At 38.7% G+C, this 22682-nt stretch overlaps 1 protein-coding gene across 8 annotated transcripts in view; it reads left to right on the top strand.

Annotated features, from left to right (window-relative positions):
• PCGF3 (polycomb group ring finger 3) overlaps window positions 1-22682 on the top strand; it is a 63556-nt gene that overhangs the window by 14670 nt on the left and 26204 nt on the right. For 3 of the 8 annotated variants that reach the window (XM_075138220.1, XM_075138221.1, XM_075138219.1), the window contains 2 exons: window positions 11847-12133; window positions 20423-20465. The exons of 2 other annotated variants lie outside the window; for them this stretch is intronic. The gene's annotated coding sequence lies outside the window, so the exon portion shown is untranslated. Of the gene's footprint in view, window positions 1-11846; window positions 12134-20422; window positions 20466-22293; window positions 22336-22682 lie in introns of all 8 variants that reach the window. 3 more of the 8 variants (XM_075138222.1, XM_075138218.1, XM_075138223.1) reach the window with 3 other exon arrangements.

Here is a 22682-nt window from a genome sequence, read left to right as displayed (position 1 = left end):
GCATGTTTTTGTATTGCTAGATATTTAGCTTCCTCCCTTCCTACACATATGCAGAACACTATATCTAATGATGATGAGGAAATGAAAATGGAATGAGAGGGCTTTAAAAGTGTCTACAAGTGTAAATTTTCAAACACTGTTATCCTGTTGAGAATGTTGCAAGCCTCTTTGAACTGGGAAGTTGGAGCATTCTTTAATCATTTGCAATGAGGTTGTGTTGGAAAAGGATGGTTGTTTCAATTCTTAAAAAGACAAAAAACCACCCACCTCCCCCCCCCCGCCACAAAAAAAAACCCAACAAAACCAAAAACCACACACACACACACAAAATCTGTGGTCAGTTAGACAGGTACTTGAGAATGATGAGAAACATGGCTGATGAAGTGTAGTTATGAATGTCTTCTGTGTATTGTTAAAAGACACTTCCAAACCTCTGTGTTGTCTGCTGCTTCTAATGGATAAAGTTATTGCACTTAATTGGTGAAAAGCTGTAAAAGTGAAAAACTGTTAAGATGGCTGGATTAGAATATCAGTAGTTTAGGGCTGCTCTTTATGTTCTTGTTCTGTTTTAGTATGGTAGAGGTGGCATGGTCAGCATGTCCAAATAAGCCAAGAGTTGAAAAAGCTAAAATTACTGTATTGGAGGAATGGGTTTTGTGCTTATTGCATGAATGCAGGTTTTTTCCCTGTCTTGGTAGACTATTTCATTATAAATGGGAAAAAATTAAAAAAGCCCACACAGTAAACTAGATTACATTTCAGTGTTTAATTTTCTCTTTCTTCAAGAAGGGTAACTTTCCTTTCCTTCCTCCTTTGTTCAAACCACTATTTTTTACTTTCCTTTCTATTACCTGTTGAACGCTGCCATTTCTTTCCTAATTCCTCTCAACGATCCATTCTTCTACTACAAGTGTACGTGCTTTTGTCACTGTAATGCCAGTCTTCCTTTTAAGTGCTGTTTATATTGAAGCCTATTTCTCAGTTGGTTTGAGTGCAGTTTACATGGGTACAACAGGAGAAAAGGAGAATTCTGCTGAGCACACTTGCTGTGTCCACGTTGCTGGTTTTCCCCTGCCTTTGTAGAATTGACAAGTGCTTATTCATTGCCCTTGATTTTGCAGAGGGTGAATGGCCCTGAGGGTTTTTTGCACAGCTGTGGAATAGAGGGCCTCACAGTGTCTTTACAGTTCAGCTGCTCTGTTGCTGGTAGATGGAAAAGCCTTTTGGGCCTTCAGCATTGTGGCTGTCTTTCAAGGGAAGTTTGTCATGTGTAATGGATGATACTTGAATTAAAAAACTTACAATGAGAAATATGTGTGCTGCACAAGGCCTATAGGGCTGACACTAATGAAGCGTCTGCTAGAATAGGAGGCGATGCTGCTTCATGACAAGTGCACCCTCTCTAATAGGTGATGATTTTCTTCTGGTATTTTAGTATGGCTATCACTGGTGGAAGGGGAGGGAGAGAGGAAGACAGCAAACAAGCAGCAGTGTAGCTTGGCTTAAAGTTAGGTGACATAATTCAGGCTGAGAGCTTCATGGTAGGATTTGAAAAGTTCTACTATTGTGGTCAAAATAGTTTTTCACAATATGTTTATCTTGTAAGGCATTAAAACTGAAATTGATATATGAAGTACTGTCGATTTCTCCCTAAAAGCACCTGAAAAGATATAATTGGCTACTTCAGATACTACTCTCTACTGTCATAAACATACTGAACTAAAGATCAATTTTGTTTTAAAAATACCTAAGTTCCTAATATTTCATTTAAGCAAAAGATTCTACTCAGCAAAGAAGTGGAAATGAGAATTCTTGTCTCGCTGAAAACTTGAAACTTTTGGCTTTAGTCTGTTCAGCCTAGGACTAATACATTTTACTAGCTCACTTGACACAGGCCAAGGTATTTAGTGAGGAAAATAGCAGGTACTCATAACAGAAAAGTCAGGTGTTACTGTGTTTTCCCCAAATATTAGGAGTGTTGTGTTCCTGCGTATTAAAAATATTAAAGCTTTTTGCAGATAAAATGGTGTTGGAATTTGATTAGGTTGTCTTGACATGTACAGTCAGTTTTATCAATGAGAAGTAAAAGTGTATTGATGTGGGTTTTTATCACCTGATGAGGTTTTCTGTACTTCGGAGCATTTGGGCAAGTATCTAATTGTATCTTAGCTTAGTTTTGAACTGAGTCACCTCTTTGAATGGGCTGAGCGTGTGCTCAGACTGGTGTGTTTGTTCAAGGGAAGGGGCAGATGTGCACAGCAGAGTAAGAATTGCTGAACAGAAACACAACAGGCCAGAACTGGATTGGCATAGCCTGTTGTCTGAGTCCTTGATTAAGCTAGTGGAGCTCAAGATGCAGGTATAGTAGACTTCACAACTTGTTTTTGCACCCTCAGATTCTTCACATTGTGCTGAGCCAGACAGTGTTGGAAATCCAAAAATTAATGAGGACTTGCCAAGAAAACTTTCTCTGCTCTGCAATGCTATTTGGTATTGCTCAGACTTTGTCATAAATGAGATCAGTGCAGGTGATCTGAATATCTCCCTCTCTCCTCTCCTACTGTACTCAAGGTCTTAAAGCAATGAGGAGTAGTTGCAACAGGTGTTTCCTATAAAACTTTGAAAATGGGCACTGTGAAAACAGATCCTATTTCATTTGCGTTAACATCTAGTTAAAAGAAGTTGTTGTATTCCTTGCATAATAAAGCCAGAGTTCTCCTCTATTTATACTTGCTGTAATTTGTATCCTCTAAACATAAAATACTTGCAGAATACTGTCTGCTGTAAAATTAGCAATGGTGTCTAAATTTGTTAGAGTGCTTAAAACCTGTACAATTTTAATTTTTAAAATCAGTTGGATATATACTAGTGACGACTTACAGCTAACTGTTTCTCTTAAGTTTACAATGTCTAGCAGTGCAAACTCCTTTATAGTGAACAAAGTGAAATGTTCTTAAAGATAATGAGGGGAGATTGCTTGGATACTTGAAAAATAGGCCACACTAGTGAAATAAAGTAGTAAATTTTTAGATGATGAATCCAGCCCTTTGCAGGTATATTGCAGCTATTGGAGTAAACTTCAGAGGTTAAACTTCAGAATATTTTTCCTGCTGGCAGTGATTGACAAGTGTAGCTTTATTCCAGCTGTTAATGGGTTGATGTATTATTGAAAAGATTTGTATGTCTCCTTATTAAGAAAAAAGAAGCTTTTAATAGCGCATTCTACCTTAACAAGGATAAATCTTGCAGTCTTTGGAAGTAACATATACAAGCTTCAGGTGCTTTTGCTCTATTTTAACACCTACAAATCCTAGCTCAGATGGTCCTGACTTTGTATTGTATTCTTGTGTCCCTTCCTCAATGTTTTCACTTTAACAATTCTATTTGTTTTGAGAGAGAAAAAAGAAAAAGAGAGGGAAAATGTTTTCAAAACTGAAGTTTTAAGACTTCAAGGTAAGAATTGAGGCAATCAAATACTGGAAGATGTGGAGGACTGAACAGTTTTTGGTGGAAAGAAAAAACACTTTTCTGCTCTATTGATTAAAATCCTGCTATATAATTTAATAAATAAACAATGCTAACTATCAGGTTTGTTTTCACATTTCCAGTCAACTGAAAGGCTGGGATTGTGTCTGGGGTAAGAAAGCTACAGCAGGAAGAGTTCAAAGGAGACTAAATAACTGTGTTATATTGTTGCTTCAATTTATATCTGAAAGAGCTGAACGTTAGAACAATAGGAGAAGTGTGAGCAGAGTGCATCTTAAAGCCCTTCTGGGCTTTCAAGAAGAAAGATTTTGCAAGGCTCCTTTTCATTTGAGTTTTATGGTTCATGGGTAGCTAACTTTATGTAAGTTATGTGTGTACATCTGAATCCAGAAGGAATACAGAATACCTACTAACCATTTGCAAGGTATGGGGCAATTCTAGCAACATTTGCTCATCTTCTCTCATAGCAGCACAGAGGCAATTATTGGGCAGATCAGTGAAGCTGAAAGCTTTGATCACTGAAAATTTTTAACCAAAGGCATGGATATGTACTTTTTTAGATCCTTTCAAATCTTTAAGTTTTGTTTGGATTAATTAACCATCAAGTGCTGTAATCTGGGTTTTAACTACATGGGGATGTTAAAAAGAAAAGTGATTGCTGGTAAAATGTGCATAGAGTTGAATTGTATCACCTTCTTACTTCTTGCTGGTAGCTTCTGGCTTCTCACTACAGATTTCCAATTTGACAGCTCCTGTTTTACTGGGCTGCCATTGTATTTGGACCAGTAAGTGCAGTCAGGTGTCTGAAAACCTGCGTGTTGAAAGGCCTTTTGCTAAGTACCAAAAGGAATTGTCTTTGGTTCCTACATGAAGATTCTTTATCCTCTCTTTTTCAAAAATAGGCAATATTTGCATGAGAATGGGAAAATTTTTGTTTCCGGTAGAGATCTGTAACCACTTCAGATAAAAGGTATAAAAATCCTAGTACTCGGGTTACCATACAATTACTCACCAGGGATGCACCTTGTCCTTGTCTTTGTTAATAAGTGGTTGGTTTCTGTGGTTGTAGAATCGCATATGACATTTTATGTAACTAGATGTTTTCACTGTACCTAGGATTAGGATTTTTCAACAATGGAAGTTCAAACATGTAAGGGGAAGGAGGAAGGGAGGGATCACAAAAACTTAAAGTTTTTTGGGAGTTGATGGCACAGGTCCATAAGGCTTCTTACTTCTCCATGGTGAACTTTTCAAGCCCTTGTTATCTTGCATGGAGTCATGGAGCAATCAGTGCAAATGTACACCACCAGTTCAAATGACAACTAAAAGTCACTTGGTATTTTGAGTTGCTCATCTGTTCTGCGGAAGACATAGTAATGAAGATTACAATCTGTTTCAACTGTGGTTAAGTCCAAAATTACTTTCTCTGAATAGCATGGATATTAAACATTAAAAAAAGTGATGTGGTTTCAGATAGTAGAATCTGACTGAAGGTTTGGTTATGAAGGACTCTGTTCTTCATGACATTCAGGGCTGGTTTTGACTGACTTTTAATTACTGGAAGTCAAGGATCTCTTCGTCTCCTTCTGATCCACGTGTACTGAATTGAAACAAAATGCCTTTTTAATGGCTTGTAGTTTCTGTCTCTAAATTTGCAGTGAGGAGGATGTTGGAACATATTCTTCCAGTATATGGCAAGTGTGTCTCATTTTTTGTCAAGACTTAATCTAACTCTCAGGTTAAGAGTACTCTTTTCTTCAAAAGCCTCCTGCTTCTAGCAGTGATTTTGATTTCTGATAATGAGCCAGATTTTATTTAGAGAAGGTTGTAGTGGTATTCATTAATGAAATGAAGGTCAATCCTGAGATAATGACGTGTTTTTGTAGTATTTTTAAAGAACTTTGACACTTTAAGACCTCTTCCCAGTTTTATCAGTGGTTGTAATCCATGTTGATCAGAAATGATCTTGTACCCTCAGCACTAAACAAAGGAAACAGCAGAATGTAAAGAGTAATTTGAATGTAATTAAACTAGTGATTCTTCGTCAGAAATGGAAAATTGGTTTAGTAGGATCAAATCTGGCCAGTGAGATGTTTTTAGCCAGGCTATCTTGCAGAAAATTTTGACTTCTGTTGCACAGATATTCTGCATCCCAGTATTTGTCAGTCTGCTCTTAGGACTGTGTCAAGACCCTACCATGAACAATTAATGATCTGAACAGCTAAGCGTGTTTTAATTGGAAGAGGTGTCTGGAATGCATTTTACTTAAGAGTTTTGAAGGATGTGGTTTCACGGGCAGCGGAGCCACGCTAATAGCTTGCTGCTGCCAAAAAAAGTTCAGTTTTCACTGTGCAGTGCATCCTCTTCCCTTGAGCATTTTCAAGTTCTCCTTTAACCTTCCTGCGAATAAGTGAATATATCGGGTCCAGCAGAAGACTATCCACAGATTTGTGAGTCATTCCCAAAGCATCCCTAAGCCTGGAAACAGCACTACCTGTATGGAAGATGCTGTTTAATGAGACTCTATTAAAGAACTGCTTTGAACAATATAGTGATGAAATGCTAAAGTTCTGCTAATCAAGACAGCTAGATGGCAGATAAGAAAAAATGTTTTCTACTTCAAAATGGCAACAGAATTTTTTTCTTGCAAGAACGTTTACTGACAGTGTAATCTATAAAAGCTTTTCTAAACAAAGGTTTCATTAACTAGACTTTATTTTAATTGTGTGCCTTACTAGTCTATGAAAGATCTTTGTACATGTACAGGTATTATACAATAAACCACAAATACAGTAGTAAGTCCATCTGATTAAAAAAGATCCATCAAAATAAAAATTAGAAATAATTGTGTTGATATTTTAGAGTTTTGAGACCATTAAACCACCTTTTCTGATTGGATTACATTACAAATGGGAAGATTTCTTTAGGTTATCTAATATTAAATGAAACATCTGCTTTGAGACAGTGTATTTCCTCATTTTCCCCGTCTTAGATCTTCTCTGCTTATGCTGCAGATGTCTGAGCTCTACCAGAATGAAATGGAAATGGCTTACATCTCCATAACACAATTTCACAGTATTGATAGACACGTTGAATGCTTGCTGTTAGTATTTGCATACTTCTGCAACTGTCAAAACTAGAGAAAGCAACTGTGTGAAAATGGTTTCTGTGGAGGGTAAGGTACTGTCTGAGCTTAAATACAAGCCTGGAGAGGTCTACACATGACAGTCAGGTGAGTTTTAAAAACTCTGCTGTCCCCATTAACACATGAGTGCAAAAGTTACGAAAGATGCTTACTTGTCCTATGATTCTTTCTATTTAGTACCTTTTTTTTCCTGAGATGGTACTCAGTCTATTGGGGTGTGTAAAAGAAGGGCATAAAATTTCATCCTAACTTTCTCTAAATGGGCTTAATATTATTGTAATAGCTGACATTGTAGTTAAATACCACATCTCTAATTTCAGTCATGTTGAGTAGAAGCAGCACAACCAAAACAAGTTTTAAAAAATCTTTGACGTTTCCAAAACCTTTTTTGGCTTGCCCTTTCCCTTCCCTCTGCTTTTCTGCTGCTGACTCCTACTCTACCCACTACATTACTTGACTCAGAGGTTAAAAGGAGTGAGTAATTGGGAAGGCTGGGGTTGAAGATGAGAGGATCCTGTTTCCCTTAGCAGCTGGTGCTGCAGGTACAATGAAATGTAAAATTTTCATGCTGTTGCAGTGGGGCCACCTCATATGCTCTCAGTCTGCAAGACTCCAGAGACACTGTTGCTCATTGCAGAGCTTTTGCCAAAGATGCCCCTCCTTCAGAGATGAACAACTTCAGTACTGGTTCTAAAGTTTGGAGTTGTGATCCTAGTGGTTGGAGTCTAATGCTGATGGCTTACCTCTAAATTTGACTGGCTAGCTCGGCACCTCCTAGTGACCGATGTAGGAAAAGTCGATTAACTCTGTCCTGTCTTAAATGATAGAAATTCACAATACTAAATGTCCCTGTATTTTTGTGGCAATATGTTCACTGCCATTTTACATGTCCATTCAAGAAACCTAGCAAAGTTTAATTGATGTGTTTTTTTTTCCTGAGGTTTACAGACTAGCTTTATGATATTAACACACATGAGACCAATACAATTTAGGAACCCTGACTGTAGTATGCTGCTTTTGAGATGGCTACTTTATTTGAGGGAAAAAACCAAACCACCATATAAACAAACAAAAATCCTAATATCTTAATACACTTCAAGAAAAGAATAGAAAATTATTTTTAGCCACTCTTAAAGTACTCTGAGAATTGAATTAATCTTGTGTTTTGTACATTTTTGGCTAGTTATGTGAATGCATGATTTTTGTAATAAATGTTTCTTTCTTTAGGATAAGTGTTTTTGCCAATGATCAGCTCTTTTTTTACATTTTACATTTTTAAACTTCTTTCCCCCCTGCTTTTTCTGTTGTAACATAGAAGCAGTCTTTTGGATTAGTTCCAATGACTTCTGAGTATTGATTTTAAGGTGAGACATCATTATACAATGAAATCTGTGTTGAAATCTATAAGCTCAAGGTAGATCACTGTAACTGCACTTAAGGTAGCTTTTTAAATTAATACTCTGATTCAAAGCAAACTGAAAGTATCTATAAAAAATTCTCCTATCATATATTCCTTTATGTTCCTGATCATGTTTTATTTCTGGTAAGAGATGCCTGCCATCTGTTGCTATTTGAAAAGCTTCCTATTGCTGAATTATGAGAATGTGATCTCTTCCATAATTACACTTGCCAGTGTGTCTTGGCTGAATGTATGTTTATCCCTTGCCTGACTCTGTAAGAAGAGTTGAGGCAGTAGAAAGAGTGGAGGAGGAAGGATACGGGGAATAACACACTAGGGCTAATAGTTGTGATGGTGGGTGGGAAGCAATCAAATAAGTAGGCCAGATTGCACTTAGTATGTATATATGTTTTCCTTACTTTAAAAATCTGCTGTTCTCTTACTTTTTACTCTTATTGCTCCTCTTCCTAAACAGAATCTTTTAAAATGCCAGCTCTGATTTAGTATTGATGCTTTATACATATTCATATAAGGCAATTTTCAATCATCATTGCTTGAAGTCAGGAAAACCTTAGTCTTGCATTTCTTTGTACTGTATTTGCTTTCACCTTCAGAGTTGAAGGGATCTAATTCCACAGTCTGTTTCCGGCTTGATAGAAGCAGGGTGCTTAATTTCTGTACTCTTTGGAATCCTCATTTGTACGTTTTAAATGCGCTTTCATTTTCTTTCCTTATATATACTCCTACAATAAAACTCTGTAGTGAGCTTCTATGAGAAAAATTTGAAGAGGCTACAGGTAGTCTTCACAAGAGGGAGTTAATCATGGATGCACTTCAAATCAAAGAGTTGAAGGTATGACATAGTTTGCGCTTGTTGATCCGCAGTTGGCATACTGAAAAGGAAAAACACATATTTATTGTCATCTTCCTGAGTTTGCTGTGACCTTGCTGCATCAGGGGTTTCATCTTAGAGAAACAGTAAAAGCCTGAAATATTGTCTGGATAATTTAGTTAACTTTGCTGCTGTCTCCACCATCTCCCACTGTCTCTACATAAAGGTTCCTGATTACCTACATTAACTGAAGTGTAAGACTATTACAAATATTTGGGAACGTTAAGTACTCCTAAACTTAACTCTTAGATAGTTTATGCACGAGTTTTCTTTCCATCATACATTTTTAGCTTAAATAACTCCTTCTGCTTTGTCCTTATTTTACAAGTAGCAATCATACTGCCCTCTCAGACTGAGATGTGATAGGTGAATATAGGAAAGACAGAGGTTTTTTTCATTCATGCTCTGTGTTCTCCTAATTGTGATAACCCTTCTTGGTACTTGGTTCAATTTCATGCCATTTTTCCTTAATGTGTTCAACTGGAATTGAACATTATTTCAGAAGATGTTTCACCAGTAGCTTACAAAATTGCACTGACAGCAGACTGTGGCTATTGAAATTGACGCATGACACCTTCTAGGTTAATATATATCTGATTATGGCTGCAGTAAATATTGCTCATGTTTGAAACTTGTGCTTTCATATGTTTGGATGGAAGGCGCTGTATATGGGGGATTTTATATTGCTAAGCCCTGGCAACTATGAATTCAGATCTATTACGAACCTAATAAAACTCAACATTTACTGAAAATGAAATATGAGTCCTAATGCAGGGATGATGTCCATCTTCTTTGCAGTGTTCTATTACGGTAACTGGTAGACAAAGGTGTAGATGAATTTTTAAAGTACAGTAAAATACTGCGTATTACAACTCTAGTCTTTTCCCTTTTTACTGACAAACTGGTGTTTATTGTATTTAGTTGATTTTATTAAAGGAATAACAGTTAATTATTTATTTGATTTTCAAAGTGTCTTCCTTAATTTAGTGCTTTATAAGCATCTGTTGTCAGGTGAAAAGTTAAAGAAAAGAATTAACTTCCATAATTTGGGTATTTGTGCATCTCTTCGGCTGCAGACGCTTTGAGAGATCAGAGGTGTGACCATTTTTAGCTAAAATTTAGCAAGCAGGGAGTATTTTTTTGACTGTTCAGGACTTAAAAGTCCGTTTTAATAGACTCCAAATCTAAGCAATATATAAGAGAAAATATTTAAATAAAACCTTATATTAAAATGTCTTAGTATCCAGCCCTGGTATTAAACATGTAACTTTGAGCTTTTTATGATTAGGTGCCAAACTGAGATCGAATGGCTCTGTGTTTTTTTTAAATATATTTAACATTTTGATGGTACTTATATTTTGTGAATTTTCTAAGAACGTTAATTCCTGTAACAGCTGGGAGGAGGGTGGTGTTTGATGTTCCTCATTCCTCTCTGCAAAGTGAAATGACGGAAAATAAGTTACCAAAATTTGTGTGAAGGAGCGTAGGACTTGGGTTTGAGTCACTCAGTTGTCTTCAACTGCATTGCTATTTCTCCTGCCTTACTGACGTCCTTTTTTCTCTCATTATGTCTTTTACTAATAACATGCAAGACAGAAATTTTGAACAGTCATCTTTGCTGTTTTGACAACTTACTGCAGGACGTAATTCATTTTGTGTAGACAGAAACAGGTGTTTTATGGAAAAGTATCAGATAGATCAGTCTCTCATTGTACCATAAAATGAAAGTATGTGGGGTGAATAAAGGTTAAATGGGTAGATTTAATGCTACTATATCCTGATTATTACTTCTACTTTATCTCAAACATTTGTGTCACCTTTTACATCTTATTTATTAACAGTGGTGTCTTTTACTTTGCATTGAAATGAATGAGACTTGTGTGAAAGTGAATGTGTTTTGCTTTGGGGTGGGCATTTCTGAAGCCACCCTAGTGCAACTGTTAGTAATGGTGTGACTACACCTCAAGTAGTTTCTCTTTAACCTGTTAGTCAAGTCTCCTCAAAAAAGACCAAAGTACTCTTGAGCATAATAGATCAAAGAAATGTGTAGTACATGGTCATTTTCAGAGGCTGTTTTCATGAAAGTGATGTGATATTAGAGTCTCCTCTTTGTTTTTTACTACCTGATGCTGACGTTACCATTAATCATGATCTGAATTCTCTAAAATAATATGACAGACTTCATTTCAAATAAGTTGGCTAAAGATCACATTATTCATACTTTGCTTGGCTTGTCTAGTCACTTGCTACTCTTTGACTTTTGATCATGAATAAATTGTTAAAAACTTAAGAGTAATGTGCAATGACTAGTGAATAGTAAGAATTTCTGACTTAAAAATCTGACTAGTGTAAAACCCATCACTGAAGGAGTCTCTTGGGGAGTAATATTGAAGATCAAGTTATACTTACTATGTACAGGCAATTTTACTACAGAAGTATTCAGGCAGAACTTATTTTGGTTGCCGAGTGGTTGCAGGGAGGGAGAGAAAAAACATCTCACTCATTTGTCTAGTTATGGCACCAAGACAAGGGATTAAAAAAAAAACCCAAACCAACCCTTTTACTTACTAGCTGACATAGTCAGTTTAAAACTGGGATCATGAGCTTTGTTTTTTTTTTTAAATTTTCTCCGGTATTCTTGTGGGGATAGTAATATTCTTGTATTAATTAAAAATTTTTAGATGTCTGTCTTGAAGGGGCTTTTACTTGTTGTCCACAAAATAAGGTGGTTTTTTTGTTGTTGTGTTTTTTTGCTAGTTCTTCAAAACAGTGCTTAAAATGAATAGACTTAGACTTGGGGAATATTTCAGAGAGAAAAATGTGATAGCAGTCTAGAGCTTTAGGTACTGTTCCAGTTATCCTTCTCTTTTCACCTTCCCTTTCGCTTAGTTGTGTGACTCTGGCTTTGTGAATGTCTTTTGTAGGCAAAGTGTTCTTGATGCCAGGAGGCAGTACCTCTGACACAAACCTTCGATAATTCAAGATACTGGGAAGAAATCAATAACTTGCCTGCGGCTTATAAAGTTATACCTTCTAAAGAAAGCTTCTGATTCATTAGGGAACAGTGAAATGTCTCAGCACTCCCACCTCCACCGCCTCCTCTCCCCCCTAAAACAAGCCCCCAAAGTATTGGAATGTGTAAAAATGAAATAGGTATTGACGTTTGCTTGCTCTAGGAAGGCGTGGTGACTTTCTAATCCCTTCATGAAAGGTAAGTATACTCTGATAATACAACTTTTATATAGGCCTTGTAATATCCTAGTTTTTCTCTTTAGTGAAATTAACTTAAACCTGTGTTTTGTAATAGCGATTATGAAGGAACTGAGATTGGGTTGTAATTGACTAGAAACTCAAATAATGGAGAATGTTGTGTTGGTTATAAGAGTCAGGCTGTTAACCTACACTTAGTTGTGGCAGGCAGGCAAGTCCTTCAAGAAACGTGGGGTAGTGGCTTATCTGGGTAATTATGTGCACTCTGTGCTGTGTAATTGGAATGGTTAGGTGGTTAAAGCCATTTTTCTAGTGGTAAAGGCAGCTAGTATTTTAGATGTGATAGTAAATTAAGGCTCTTTATTCTAAATGTCATATTTTAAGATAACATGAGCTTTGAGAGGCTATATTCTTCCTACATGTTTCCAGTTTCCAATACACAGAGTGAAAGGTATCATGGCTGAGTGTCTTTGGAGATTCACCCTACGCTTAAGTGGATTTGGTAGACTATTCTGAATTTGGAAGAGGAGGGAAATAGTCTTTGATCTAGCTTTAACTGGATTTAAAAAATATATATGATGACTTCCAGGCTTGATGACTATTGTGTTTTTTAATTGGGATAAATTGTAAATGTTAAGGGGACTTGACAAAATGTTCATTTAGCAGATTTTCCAGTGGATTTCCTTAAGAGATCATCTGCACTGTCTTAGACCTGAGCACACGAAAGTAAAGTTACAATACTTGGTCATGCATGTGTTTCTCTTCTGAACTGTAGCTGAAGTATGTATCTGATTGTCAGCAGTTTGCTCTGGTTTGTCATTCGTATGCTCCACAAGCGTTACTGTGAGAGACTAAAAAGGGATGACTATTTCTGAGCACACAGTGGAATGCCTTATTTTGATAGGTCTTGTACAGAAAAAATAATACTTGCTCGTTGACCAGCTGAGAAATAACTTCTTGGAAGAGGAACTGCTCTTGGTGAGGATCCATCCTCTGTTCTGCACCCTCTCTTTAAGTATTTCCCTTTTCCAGGGCTGAAGAACAGCTTACCTTTACTTCGCTGAGAATCATAGAACTGTAAAATGTTTTGGGTTGGAAGGGACCTTCAAAGATCATCTAGTCCAATCCCCCTGCCATGGGTAGGGACATATTTCACTAAATCTGGTTGCTCAAAGCCCCTGACCTTGAACACTTCCCAGGATGGGGCATCCACAACTTCTCTGAGCAACCTGTTCCAGTGTCTCACCACCCTCATCATAAAAAATTTCTTCCTTATATCCAACCTAAACCTACCCTCTTTCAATTTAAAACCATTGCCCTGTGTCCTGTTGCTGCAGGCCCTGGTTAACAAGTCTCTCTTCATCTTTCTCATATGCCCCCTTTAAGTATTGAAAGGCCATAATAAGGTCTCCCCAGGCTAAACAATCCCAACTCTCTCAGCCCTTCCTCATAGGAGAGGTGTTCCATCCCTCTGATAATTTTTGTGGCCCTCCTCCGAACCTGCTCTAACAAGTCCATGTCTTTCTTGTACTGGGGGATACAGAACTGTACTTTGTGAACATACACAGTACTCCAGGTGGGGTGTCATGAGAGCAGAGTAGAGGGGGAGAATCACCTCCCTTGATCTGATGGCCACGCTTCTTTTTAAGCAGCCCAGGATACAATTGGCTTTCTGGGCTGCAAGCGCATATTGCTGGCTCATGTCCAGTTTTTTGCTCACCATTATCACCAACTCCTTCTCTGCAGGGCTGCTCTCAATCCCTTCATCCCCCAGCCTGTATCGTTACCAGGGCTTGCCCCGACCCAGATGCAGGACCTTGTACTTGGCCTTGTTGAACTTCTTGGGGTTCACAGTGGCCCACTCCTCAAGCCTGTCAAGGTCCCTCTGGGTGACATCCCTTCCTTCAAGTGTATCAACTACACCACTCATCTTTGTGTCATCCACAAACTTGCTGAGAGTGCACTCAATCCCACTATGTCAGTGATGAAGATATCAAATAGTATTGCAATACGGACCTTTGAGAGGCACCACCCATTACTGGTTTCCACTTGGACATTGAGCCATTGACTGTAACTCTTTGGACGTGGCCATCCAGGCAATTCCTTACCCATCTAACAGTCCATCTGTCAAAACCATCTCTCTCTAATTTCGTTGGAACGTGCTTCTGAGAACATGTTTAGAGAGATTTGTTAGGTTACATGGTAAAGCTCATCTGCACACCCACAAAGGAGCACAAAGAGACAATGGCAGGGGAGGTGGGATAATCGTACCCTGCCTAACTACTTCCAGTCGCATCACAAAAGCCATCATCTTGTCAAAGGCCCATCTCCACAAGACCAGAGATGGCAGGGGCACAATGGCAGGCAGGGAGCCCAAATTAAGGACTCAGAGGAGGGCACACCCCGTCAGGTGTGTAACCTAACCAGGGCTGTCCCTGGAGAGCCATCAGCTCCCTTGTCCAGACATAACACCTGTGACATGAGGCAACGCTGGAGCGCCTTTTGGACTGGGGAGTGGAGTGTTACTGCCAGAGGCATGGGTAACATGGTGCAGGGTGTAGGGGAAGAGCATTTTGGGATTGCAGAGGACTTACGGGATGTTTTGGGGAGGAACCAAAGGCAGGGGAAGGGAGGAAGGGAGGAACAAACACAGGAAATCAGAGGGGCAGGGGGATTTAGAAGGCCAGGCATGTGTAAATAGTTGGCTGGACAGTACATGTGTCTGGCCATGCCCTGTGTCTGATCAGTGCAGTCTTACCTTCTTCTTAAATTCCTTTCTAACTCCTTCCTGGGTGAGGGGCACTCTGTTCTGTGTGCAGGTGTCTCTGTGGGGGCCTGAGTGCCAGCAATCGCAAGTCAGACCATGAGTCGTAGGGCCCAGGGTGCCAGCAGCTGGAGAGACTGGCATGAGTGGACTTAAGTGCCAGCAATAGGAATGGGACCTCAGGTCACTGGGGCCCGTGCGTCCATGGTGCCAGGAACTGGAGCAAGTGAGGGTCTGGGCACCACAGCGGGAGTGGGACTGCAGGCCAGAGGGACTGTGTGCCTTGAGTGCCAGCGGCTGGAGGGACCGGAGTGAGTGAAACCAAGTGCCAGACACGGGGGTGGAACCAGGGATCAGAAGCCCATGTGTCCATAGTGCCAGCAATTACAGTAAGTGAGTGAGCGCTGGAGAGCAAGCCAGGCTAGCCTGCATGCAGGTGAAGTGGCCGGGGGTGTGTGCCTCTCTCAGGGGGAGACCAGACGAGGAGCTGGCTGTTGGGGTGACCAGGTGAGTCCGGCTGGTTGCCAGGGACACCGTAAGATCTGGGAATCTCTAAGAGTGAGACTGCTGGTGAATGTGTGTCTGTAGGGGCAAGACCACAGGGGTTTGGCTACTGGGAGGCCAGTGGAGCCTCAGCCATCTGCGTGGGTATGTATGCCTGTGTGTCTCTGAGGGTGTGAGAGCATGGCGGGGGGTGGAGGAGGGAACAGCTGGGGGAGGAGGAAAGTCACAGCGAGCTCTTTGTGTGCATGCGTGTGTGTGTGCATACCAGCAACCAGATCCCAGTCAGTCTGTACCAGTAACTGGAGTGGGGCAGTGGCCTTAAAGGCATGTATGTGCAGGTGACAGCAATTGTGGAGACTGAGATTCAAGGGACAGCTACTGGGCAGACTGAGGATCTGAGTTCAGCTGCTGGGGGGATCCATCTTGCATGTATGTGTATATATTCTCAGTAGTGGACTTCCATTCTGCTTAGCCAGAGATGGGAGCAGGGTGAAGCTGTTGGTGCCATTTGTGTTCATGTTCATGTGCGTGCTTGTGTGTGTCTGTCTTGGTTGATCTATTGTCACTGGCTTTGGTGTATATGTGTTGTATAGGTGTGCTCTCTGTGTGTGTGTACCTACTGGGAATATGTGCTCAGCCTCACTACACATTGTATCTGGGGGCATGGAGCTGCTGCAGCATCGCCTCTTTTGGGCAGCCAGGTGCAGCCTGATTTTGCCTTGTCTCCTTTGGTGCTCTGCCTTCCGTCTCCACAGTATTCACCAGTGGAGAAATCAATCATCATTCTTGAATCTTTTTAGAGGAAAAGAACGATTACTATAAGTAGGCTGGAAGGCAAGTGGCTTTCCTTGCAACAATATTGTAGTCGAGTACGGCACTGATTTCTGTAAATAATATCAGATGATTTAAAATCCTTCTTTGCGACCAATTGCATATCAGTTTTTAGTAGTGTTTTAGCGATGTAATAGTAAGGCAAATACTCAGAAAAGTGAAAAAAGTAGTGTACTATTCTTGAAGGCCATCTCTATTTTTTCTGAGATGATAAAAAATTAATACCTTAATTTCCACTGGAACTGGAGAAACCTGACCTATCAGTTAGTTTGTATGTGATGTGATTTGATCTCTGCAAATTGCTCAGCACACCCATGAAATGGGCACAGAACTGAAAGACACTATTCCACTCAACAGAAGGTAAACTTAAAATAACAAGAAAACCCCCTGAACAAATGCATCAGCAAGCATGCTGCTCTCTGTATTCTGGGGGTAGTGCTGGTTTCACAATAATGTCAAAATACTATGTACTGATTCAAATTAACGACATCCTGTGTTTGTGTTAGTAGATCTTTGTTTTAAGAAAACAGAGACAACAAACGTGGAAATGTTGTTTTTCATTTGTTTTTCTGTTTGGGCGGGGCGGTGTGTGTGTGTGTCCTTCTTTTTCTGTGTTACTAAGTTGTAGACCTGCTTTATTGAAGGTAGGGCACTGGTGCCATCTGGTGGTGGTAATACATTCCCAGAAATGGGAAAAACGACTTGTGAGGTGTTCCACTGAGATGTGAGAAATTGGTGGCATGATACTAAAAAGAGTACAGGGATACATTTGCTGCCTTCACATATAATTACGCGGATGAAATAAGTCATAAAAGGCTGCACATGGCCTGTTAATCATAACTTGGCTTGCTAAAGCAAATTTAAATCTTTAACCATATTTCTTTCTGCTCAAGAAAAAGGTTTGTTTCTAGTAGTTTCTTTTATTAAATAGTGCTTTGCAAACACAACATAAAGAATCTTGTTGAAGTTTACAATATTTTAAAACTCAATTTGGAAGAAAAATTTTCTTCTGTTATTGCATTTTGCTAAACCTAGCACCACCTTCTCACTGCTTGATGTTTGAAGTTACTGTTCTCTTTTTTTAAGTGGCTGATATATTAAGTTTGGAAGTAAAAATTCAACAACATAAACCTGACAACAGTTGAAGTAAACAACTTGGATATCTGAAGCCAAAGCAACCACAAATACTCTGTTTTCTTAATCCTTCCATCTCTTAAAAAAGGTGTCCTGCATCTTAAGTTGTTTACCTGAGGTAATATCCTCATCATTCTCTAGAGTACTGTGTAGGCTGTATTCACCTTGTTAGCAACGAATGTAGGACTATGACTACTTCTCCAGTTCTCTTGAAATAAATTTCTGACTCATAAATATCTTGCCCTGTGATGGAAAGATTTGCAGAAGTGCAAGGTACTTTATATTAAGCTGGTGGGTTTTTTTAATTTGTTTCACTTAGCCCTAATTCTTTTGATCTGTTGCAGGTCAGCGTGATATTATTTTATTAAGTTACTGCTAAATAAATTTCCTTATGCAACAGAGGTTTGTCTGTTCAGCCATTAATAACTTACATCTTTCTATTGCAATTAATTACAGTAACAGAGTATTTTTTTGTTTTAATCCAGCTACTTGAGGAGGCACAAATTCTGTGTTTGTATTTCTTCGTAATCTCTGAACTCACGACCACATCACACTGCCTTCAGTTGCATTGTGCTGAAAGTGTGAATTAGACTTCTTTTTTAACCAGGCATTAGTTCTCTAGTTTCATGGTTATGTTCACAATGTCAGGAGCCTTTTTTGGATCCTATCTTGATGGAAATAGGTGTTTGCAGGCCTGTTCAGCTAATGTAGATTGTGGAATTAGATGGAAACAGCTGTTAAAATTGAAAATATTTAGTGGTATTTAAGAATTTAATATTAATATTTAAATTAATATTTAAATAGTTAAGTAATCAATATTTATTGGACATCTTCGAGAATAATTAAACTGGTTGCCATAGCAAGCACTGTCTTTTTTTCTACAGTTTAATTCAGCTCATTGTAGACTTAGGTTTGTTTACTGGGTTTCATCTGCATGCACTTACTAACAAAATTGTGCGAGGCTTATGCCTGGCATAAGTCAGTCAATCATAAGCATCAGATTTGAAAATTTTCTTTCTCACACTAAGTTTTGGGTCTGAACAAAGTTCCATCGTTGTAATATTTTTTTCTTAGAGCTGTGATTTTCACTTTAATGACACTATCCTTTGTAAATTGAGGTATACCTGCTGCTGCTTCTATTACTGTTGTCATTCAGCTTTCAGTGCTGTATGACTGTAGTAACTTTCAGTAATTATTCAGCAAAATTACTAGCATCTGCTACATACAACGTTTTTCCTCAGACTCTCTCCACTGTGAGCACTATACTTCTGCTTTTTGATGAAGTAACATTATTACGCTGGATTTCAGCAAAAGAAAAATATATGTGCTTATCCTTTTAAAACAGAGCAAAGTTGTAATGGTTTGTATATCCTTCAGTTCTGGATTTGTACCTGGTAAAAGTAACTTCCTGTTTTGCTTTATAAAGCTAGGTGATACAAATGCGAACTAGAGTTTGGTAATCTGTCAAGTTATCAAGAGCAGTCATAGCAGTTGAACAGTCCTTTAAAGAAAATCCGTTTTGGAATATTAGTACTCGCTTCTGACTTGTTAGTGTGCAGAATCAGTAGAGCGATCCACTTGCCTGGTCTCCAACAACCGTCTAGATACAAAAATGAACGGAATTTCCCTGTCTTTAGCTTTTATGGTGCATCACTATCTTCCTGTAACCAGAACATGAAGAATATGGTGGGGATTTAGGACTGACTTGGTTGTTGGCTTTTTCCTCACAAGTTGAGTGCCACTTTCTTCTTCCAGCTGAACCAAAGTGTTACCTTGCCCTCTTCCAGTAGCAGTGAGGGAAGATGCATGACAATTCCTTTTGAAAGACTGTTACTCAGAAGTTTATGTTGTAATGTGCTCTTGGAATGGTGATAAGCCTCTGACTCGGTTTCTTCAGAAGCAGTGTCATTGACTGCTCTGTTCTCCGCACATTGCTGCAGAAATAGATCTTTTTTGTGGCAAATGCCTTCCAGAGTTTCTTTTCCTGTCTATATGAGGGGCTTTTCATCCTCAGTGAGGACCTTTTTTATGGATTCCAACAGAAGACCATCGCATGCAATTCTGCATTGCTTTCAGTTAATAGTAATTTTTTCTCTGAATGCAAAGAAGTTCACAGTGGAATTGCTAAGAGATTTTTATTTGTTATTATTGTACTGAAGTTCTTGCCTAGTGCTATCATTAATATCTTGTTGTGTCATTGTATTTATAATTCCCTTAACAATATAGCAGTAAAATCAGGAACTACAGGCTATGCCTTTGATCTTCTGGAGCAGGAAGACAGAAGTGGTAGTACTCTTTACCTGTCTCTGTAACGTCTGAGTATTTCCTGTGTGAATCAACTTAATAAGAAAAATTGTCGTCTTCTGTCAAGAAGACGACAATTTTGTCTATTCAATAGACAATTCTGTCTATTCATGTGAGATTATTGTCTTGCTAACGGTGATGCAAAGGTCCTTTTCTTTTTTTTCCACCCAGTATAATTTTATTCTGGAAAATATCTAGGGATTCTGGAAATATGAATTATTTCCTTGAAAATATTTTTGGAAACTTGAGATGCAAAGAGCAGATTACTTGCAAATACAGCTTGAAAACTGAGAATAATACTCATCTGGCTGTGGATCTTCAATCCAAAATATTTTCTTTTCTTACAGACTGATCACTATATAGTCCAGAGGTTGTGGTTCAAGTTTCTGCTTATTTATTTGGTTATTTTCCCAGTCATTTGTGAAGATAATTAATTTCTTTTCATTTTGTCATCACATGGTGACAGGACTACTTGGATTTTTGAATAATTTTCCTTCCCTACGTGTGTCCTTTCATAGGGGACTGTATTACATCTTTTTTTTTTCCTTTTTTTTTCCCGAGGATCTAATTCTGACAGTCTTTTCCCCCTTTCTTTTTCTTACTCAGAAGTGCCCCCGCCCAGCTGTTATCTTAAATTAATATAGATACTTAGATACTTTTAGGTGAATTTAGTGAGCTAAGCATTTCTTTGTGGCAGCTGGATTTTGAGGAATTTTGGATGTTAACTTTCAGACTATTTTTCTGTCTTTTCAGGTCTCTGGATGGCAGACTCTGAAAAGAAATGCTGTTTTAAGAGGTATGCCTCATGTAGGCGAAAATATTCCTGACTAGTGTATATATAAATGATAAGGCCATACTTCTAAGGAGCCCCTCTGCTGATCCTCTCTGTAAGCTCGCATGAATAATAGTTTTCAGCGCTGAAATCTCTCTGAAAGGTGAAAGCTTGCACAGAGACATTCAGGCTTGTCTTATTGGTGACACAGTTTTAGTACAAAGATTTGTAATATACTGCTTACCTTTTTGCTTGAGCATCTTTAATAGAACGCTGTCTTAGTGGATGAAGTATAGCATGAACAAAACCAGATGACTATCTGACATGTGCATATCCCTTGCCAACCTCTCCTGACTGTGTGTGTGGCATTTTGTTTGTTTGCATGGTTTTTAATTGGGAGTATAGTCCAGATGTCTTTGTAATTGTCTTCACTCACTTCCTCCTGGTGTGATGTAAGACTTACCAGACAGTGAGAGGCTGACACCATGTCAACAGTATGGTATAAAATAATGTCAGTTGGAACCAAAATGAAGAAATACTAATCTTTGTGCAAGTGATCATTTTCGTGTATTAGCTGGATGTTTGGAACATTTTGTGTGTTTCTTTGGGGCTTCATGTTCCAGCACTTAAGGAGACTGCCTCTTCTCTCTCCATTGTTGGTATGTTGTTTCTGAATAATTCATCACTTTATAGCTGTTAAGAAAACAATCTCTTCGAAATTGAGTTGGATAGCTCTTCTATTATGTCTCCCATCCATTTCAGGATTCATAAGCGGCAGATTTTAGGAAAGTAAGCTTTGTTCGTCTTTCTAAGAGAAAGATTGGTCTAACCCAGACTTTTCAGGGTTCTCTTTGTTTTAATTTTTTTTAAACAGGACCTCTTAATTCTTTTTTAGACATGATTCAGGTTTCTCAAACTTTAGAAGGTTTCTTATTTCTCGAAAGCAGTACAGTGCTGATTTGTTTTCTTCTAACTCAAAAATAATTCCCAGTATAAAGTACTAACAACTCGGGTTAAAAGCGGCTCTTCAGCTATTAACTGAGATTCTGGTATTGCTGGGTTTTATGCTGTGTTTACAAAGATCCTAAACAAAATGATGCTAAGAATAAGGGAATATATTACTGCTATTTTCAACATACCTTTGGAAATCAAGAAGATGGTGCTGCACTATTCTTGGAGGTGCACACTTGTAGGATGAGAGGCATTGCACCCAACTTGCAACACAGGACATTCCTATGAGACAGTAGGAGCACTTTTTGCCAGTGAGGGTGGTCAGACCCTGGAACAGGTTGCCTGGAGAGGCTGTGGAATCTCCATTCTTGAAGGCTTTCTGGATGCAGCGGAATAGGCCCACAGCAACTCAATTTAAGCGGGCCTACTTCGAGTGCAAGTTTGGATTAAAGCAGTTTGGAGGTTACTTCCAATCTACATTATCCTATGAATCTATGTAACCTGCTGAGGGGCCACTTTTTTTGCATTTTACATTTCCTGTAAAAACAAGTGAGTCTCAGGTTGGTGTGTTTGTTGTTAGTTTTTTTTTTTTTAAAAAGAAGTATCTGTAGTTGAGAAGTGTTTGGTGATTACAGAACCAAGGAGCTGGAGTAACTTCCTCCTATTTCAGCAACATGGTTTTGAGAGAGAAGGATCATGTTTTGGCTCTATGTTTACTTGTTGGCTAGGTAAAGAGTGAGAAACTTTTAAGTTTTTATCAAATGTCACTGTTCAGTCAGTGGGTTGAGAGTCTGAGTTTTATACAGTTCTTACAGTTTATTTGAGATTAATTGCTGTAGTAGGTTACTATTTAAGCAGGTAACTCTGTGTAGAAGAACTAATGAACCTTTGTGTCCTACAGATTTGCCTTGCTTGGCTTTGGCTTTCTACAAACTAAATTAAGGTGTGATATTTCTGTTGTCTGTTAATTGCCATAGACGTTTGATGGAAGCCCAAGGTTTGTAGTGTTCAACTGTGAAAATGGGGCTATTAGATTCTGAAAATGACGTTGTAAATGTTCAGATTCTGGTCTGTCCTCTGAAGTTGCCTGCTTTTATGTAGAATGATAACTTTCTGTGAGACTTCTGCTTCTGAATTTGAGTGCGATTCTGTGAAAGATTCAGCAGCTCTTGAGCATGCATCTTCTATGCAATGATTGATTGGTCACATTACAAAATAAGGCAAATTCAAATAGTCCCAGTTTATTGTAGAGGTTTGCTTTTCATGCTAACGCCTGCACAGTCTAGTGAG

This window comes from Calonectris borealis, chromosome Z, assembly GCF_964195595.1.
Source record: "Calonectris borealis chromosome Z, bCalBor7.hap1.2, whole genome shotgun sequence".
Lineage (NCBI taxonomy): Eukaryota > Metazoa > Chordata > Aves > Procellariiformes > Procellariidae > Calonectris > Calonectris borealis.
This window is presented reverse-complemented; position numbering and strand designations above follow the sequence as displayed.